This window comes from Excalfactoria chinensis, chromosome 1 (genome assembly GCF_039878825.1).
Source record: "Excalfactoria chinensis isolate bCotChi1 chromosome 1, bCotChi1.hap2, whole genome shotgun sequence".
Lineage (NCBI taxonomy): Eukaryota > Metazoa > Chordata > Aves > Galliformes > Phasianidae > Excalfactoria > Excalfactoria chinensis.
Window position 1 is genome coordinate 183744157 of NC_092825.1, and position 6000 is coordinate 183750156.

Below are 6000 nucleotides of genomic sequence, written 5' to 3' on the forward strand. Positions count from 1 at the left end.
TCAGATCTTATGAGAGCAAAAGCTGCACCAAGGCAGTGGGCGGAGGGTGGGCAGAGGAAAGAGAAAGAGCAGGTCAGTGAGCAGAGCTAAGACAGCCATGGCATAACGCACACAGCACAACCGTCCCATTCACTTGCTGCAAGACATGCTGAGTCTCAGGCTACGGGATGTCTGTCTGCCCAGCAACTTGACGATGCTTCCACAATTGAGCACAGAAGATGATGGAAGCAGCATGGGACGGGTGCCACCTTTACGGACACCCCCTTTGGAACATGTCTACTGGGGGAAAATGACGTCTGATGCTCAAGAGCAAGCAATACGGTGCTGGGAGCTCCGACAGCCAGCACTTCTCAACACCTCACTGCCCACCCGTCCATCCCACGCTGGCTCAGCTTACCTACAGGATGCTGCGCACGATGGTACTCAAACAAAGGCACTAAAGGCACAAGAACAACAAGAAAACCAACCACTCCGAACTCCTACTCGCCCACAAAGGAACACAGAATGCACCGCTCCTCCCCTCATGCCAGCCGCTTATGACATCACCAACAGCCACCAGCCTGCTCCACCATGACTCCCCACAAGGGGGGGAGGCAAGACCCCCTGGTCAAATGTGATTCCAACACGGCACCACAACATTGCAGAACTCACTGTGGGGTTGGAATTACGTCCTGGTGTGGCAGCGCAATGGGAGGTGTTTGGGCACAGCTGAAGAGCTGGCAGACACCTGACGTTTCCAAAGGAGGGTGCCAGATTCACTCTCAGCATTCTTTTGCAGGGCTCTTTGGGATGCTTCAAGCCCATTTCACTGACTAGGTCACTTCTAGAATGTCCAGCTGACAAATGCTCGCTTTGTCTGGGTAACGCCTCTATGCATCATGAATGAAAAAGAAAATAAAATGGGCACGCGACCCTGTGAAACTTACCTCTCTTCTCTTGTTGTCAGCCAGACACCTAAGATGAGCATTACGTGTCCCTGCTCCTGAATGGAGATGCACCCAAGTCTGTGTTCCACTCTGCTCCACCTAAGTGTCTAAAAGAAACACAGACAGAGATGATTAGAAGATCCTTTGCGCAGACGAAAGCGCAGGCTGCACGCCTATTCTCTTTAGCAAGAAATACTACTTGAGAATCCACAGACAGTTTTATGAGAGGTAGTATGAAAGATGAACAGAAAGGAAATAGATTCATTAAAATAACCGAGTTAATCCTCTCCCCGTCAAAAAGGAAGCCTTCTGGGCACTGTTAGCAGCACCTCCTACAACACCTTGCACCACAAATTGTGGCACATGCATTTTTTTCCCACAGGCCCCTCACTTCTGTCGTTAGTGTCAGATCCACTCAGGTTCAAATACGTGGATCAGAACAGCCATTCAGTTCTGCTGAGGCAGGATCCCACCACTGGGATGTCCCCCAGTCCCATTCCCTGCTTCTCCTGGCACGGGTGGGGAAAGGAACAGCAAGTGATATCACCTACCCAGACTTCTGCTGGGCCTTCCATTCCTTCGCCCATCCCAGGGAGAAGCAGGGGAGCTCCCGTGGCACAAAGCTCGCAGCTGGAGAAATCAAGGCTGCCTCGAAGATGGTGCTTTCAAACAGCACGAGTAACTGGATGTAGGACTTGAAACACGAGGGCAACATGAAAAAGCCACCAGTCCCCACGGATGGGGCTGTTCACAGAGACAACAGCTGCGTGCTTTCCAGCAGTGTGATGCTCACCCAACAAAGCGCTCAGCCAGCAGATGCCTCCAGCGTCTGAGCACCCATTTGGAGATGGTTTTCTTAACATCCAAGCTGAATCTCCCCTCATACAACCTGAGGTTGTTCCTTCCACTCCTGTCACTAGTTACATGGGAGAAGAGCAGGACAGCCCTCACCCCCACATAACCTCTCTTCAGGTAATTGTACAGGATGAGAAGGTCCTCCCTGAGCCTCCTCTCTTCCAGACTAAGTAATCCCAGTTCCAGAAGAAGCTCCCCATAAGATTGTGCTCTAGACACCTCACAGCTTCAATGGTCTCCTCTGGACACATCTCAGCATTTCATTGCAGTGAGGGGCCCAGATCAGAACACAGAACTCAAGGTGTGGACTCACCAGTGCCGACTACAGGGGGATGATGGATTCCCTGCTCCTGCTGGCTCCAGCCTTCAGCATTCCTATTGCAATCTAAACCATTCCTGCTGTTGTAGGACTTGAATCCTCATTTGGGGCTGGAGCTCAACAGGTCAGCACATCAGAAATAACACAACGTGCAACTGGAAGACGTGTCTCAAAGCCCAGAAAATCCAACTCTCTGACCTTGGTGCAACTCACCAATCAAGAGCCAGGCCTTGACAACTTGGCTGATCTGAGCACGCGGGAGGGGGCCAGACACTGGACCACAAGTGTCCATTTCCACTGCAGCTCCCTGTAGAGAACAGCACCAATCAGCAGGCATGAATGAATTCATTGACAAGCTGCACAATGAGTCTGTTCTTTACATGAGGAAAAAAACAAAACAACACACACACATAGATTCCTGACCAAAAAATGTGGGAGTTAATAACGACCAAAGAGGTTCCTGTTCCTAGGCCTAAACCTCTCACCCCAGCTCCTGGGTGATGCCCACAGGCTTCAAGTCAGGTCTCAAATCCATTGGACTCCCGTCACAGAACTCTATCAGAAAGGATGTCACACATGTGACACTTACATACATTTTGCACCAGGAACAGTGCTGCCAGCACGAGCCCCCTGTACTCAGCACTGGTGCGGCTGCAACTCAAGTTCTGTTTCCAGTTTTGGACCCCTCACTGCAAGAAAGACACTGAGGCTTTGGAACATGTTCAAAGAAGGGCAACAAAGCTGGTGAGGGGTCTGGAGCACAATGGGGCCATATGACGAGAGGCTGCGGGAGCTGGGAATGTTCAGCCTGGAGAAGAGATGGCTCAGGGGAGACCTTCTTGCTCAATATAACTTCCTGAAGGGAGGTTGTAGTGAGCTGGGGGACGGCCTCTTTTCTCGTGTTATTATTGACAGAACTAGAGGGAATGGTTTCAAGCTGTGGCAGGGGAGATTCAGGCTGGACATTAGGAAATAGGACTTCTCAGAAAGAGTGGCCAGGCTCTGGAATGGACTGCCCAGGGAGGTGGTGGAGTCACCGACCCTGGGGGTGTTCAAGGAACAACTGGATGTTGTGTTGAGGGACATGGTTTAGTGGGAGCTATTGCTAATAGGAGAACGGTTGGACTGGATGATCTTTTAGGTCTTCTCCAACCCTGGTGATTCTATGCTTCTATGATTCATATGCTAACAAGCAAGCAGAGGCTCTTTTGTTAAATCTTTCAATAGAGAGAAGAGTTTATATCTGCTTCCCCCGACAACAGAAACACGGTACCAGCTTTCCAAGCCCACCCGCCACACAGTAGGCGGACAACGCACACGTAACGGAGCACGCACATCGCCTCTGGCATAACTCGAGCCCACAACCCACCTTCAGATCTCTGTGGATTTCTCGTGTTTTACACCGATGCAGCCTCGCTGCAGCTCCATGGGTGTCACACAAGGCCTGCAGGATCTCTTTCTCCACAAACCGCACCCGCGGGCCTTGGTCCATGAGGACTGCCACCTGCCCTCCTGAGCAAAAACAAGCACTAAGAATGAGAGCAAAGCAGACTGGATTTGCCCTGGCCTGGCCCAGCTCCCAGTCGTACCAAACAAAACCTGGGATGCAGACAGCTCCCCAAAACCCAGCTGGACACCTGCACACAAGAAGTTGATCAGATCCATCCCCAAGCAAGCACCAAGCCGCCCCAGGAAGCTCTTTGCCATCAGCTCCGTCATCACCCTTCCTTTCCTCCACACCTCCATCCCAAAGTGGTTTCCACATCTGCCAGCACGTGTTACCTCCCACTTGCTCATCACACAGTGCTTCAAAAGCACCAAATCTGTTTCCGGGGCCCTCCTTCACCTCACTGCGATAACACTCAGGATTCAAATTACACAGAAATCCTAGCAGAAGTTCTCGGGGAGAACTGCACCTAACATTCCTCCTTCTACAAGCAAACAGGCCCAACACATGGTCATAAAAACGCTTTCATCAAAAAGAAGCAGAGATGGCACGGCGCAGGACAGACGAACTCGGTGTGCACATTTGAAGCCAATCGAGAACCTAATCCTTCTTGCTGCAGGACCCCTGACTTCTGTTAAAAGCTGAACGGAATACCTGTTTCCATCAGCTGCCACCATCCCAAACAGCCAGCCTTCTTGTGGTCACCCGGCCCAAACATCCCTTTTGCTCTACACTTGATTCCTGCACGAGAGATGGGAGCTCGGCACGCACACCAGCCTTCCAACACCCCATCCCAGCAGCAAGGGATCACAGCACTGGCACAGCCAAAACAAAAAGGGTGTGCGAGTTTCCTGGTAGCACTCAGTGTGAACAAATCTACCACTGAGCAACACCGTGAGCCCCCACTCACCTCAGCAGAGGTCAACCTGTAACCCCAGCCTTCCCCTATCCATGTGCACACGCACACCCGTGCGCCACCCTGCCTGCTTTGCACACCCCCATGCACGCACTGCATCTTGTACACCCCTTTGCATTCACAGACGTGTGCAGACCTTCCCTGGGAACACGTACGTGCCTACACCTACCACAAACATCCCTTTGTGTGCACCCGTGTGCAACCCAACTCCTCAGCACACGCACGCATTTGAGCCACCCAGTCCACTCACCACGTGCCCTCCAGCATCACTGCTGCCTCCTCCGGTACCGTACCCGTAGTTGCTTCAGAGCTCACTAGCATGGGCTTCCGTCCTCCCCTCGGCAGCTGCTCCTGCGCTCACCTTCATTTCTACTGAGATACCGTCCGCTTCCAGCACCAGCTGACCTGCAAGACACAGAGAAAGGAAAGGTGGGATTCATGCAAACTCAGAAGCCCAAGGCTGCATCATCACCACATATGGCAGCCTCGGGAAGTCAGCTGCAACAACAGCCTTTGTCAGAATGGAAACAGGCACCGTCAATTAAGTGTGACCTCCAAAGTCATTGCCACCATCAGAAACAGGCACAGAAATCGCTCACTTCACTGCAGGTAGTTACCTCCAAATTCTTTTGCTTTTGGGAAAATGTGGACACAGAATTAAGGACACCAGAAAAGTGACATCTACTTCCCTGGAGGTGGTTAAGCTGGGAAGCAGGACTTGAGCAAGAAAAGCTTCTCAGCTCCTTGTAAGGCACTAAGTGATGGGGTGATTTCCCATACCTGCAGAAATCCTGACCTCTGCCACAGGTGGGTGAGTGACACAAAAGCTGCGTCCTTGGTTCTCAGCCTTACCTTCTCATGCTGTTCATCTTGCTGTGCACCTCCTGCTCTCAATAGTCTTCTTATGCTCCCACGGGACAGGTAGAAAATGAAGACACAGCCCCTGCCACCAAGGTCAGCTCTGCAACACACATGACCTGAGGAGCACTTGGCTACTCATGCAAACTGCGCAGTGCAAGGAAGATTGCTGCATGTTGCGCTTCTTCTTCTCCTGGCTCAGAAATTAATTTTCCTACGTAGAAAATGGGAAAGGAAAATAAATAAATATATAAATAAACAAATAAAGCAAAATCCTGACACAAAGCAGACGTGATTGTTACTATGGAATTCGGGAGGGCAAGGGATTTGCCCTCTATATGAAGAAGCTGACTGCAAAGGACTAAGAACAGCCATGAACACGTTGAGAACCTGCGGGTCAAATTAGGGACTGAACCAATCATGGGCTTCTGCAGCTGAGGGTCTGCTCCAGGCCGCCTGGCCCAGGGAGCCTGTTGACGGGCCCTGCTTACTGCAGCTACCAGCAGCACCGCGCTCACTGACTCAACTTGATGGGGGATTCCAGTCAGGCTGGGAAATCAGCATGGCTGGCTGCCAGCTATCTCAGAGACTGCTGGAGTGCACTGAGAAGAACTTTGTGGCCCAAGCATTGAGCACACCAAGCAGAAGGGAAGCATTACTGGACACGGTGCACAGCAGG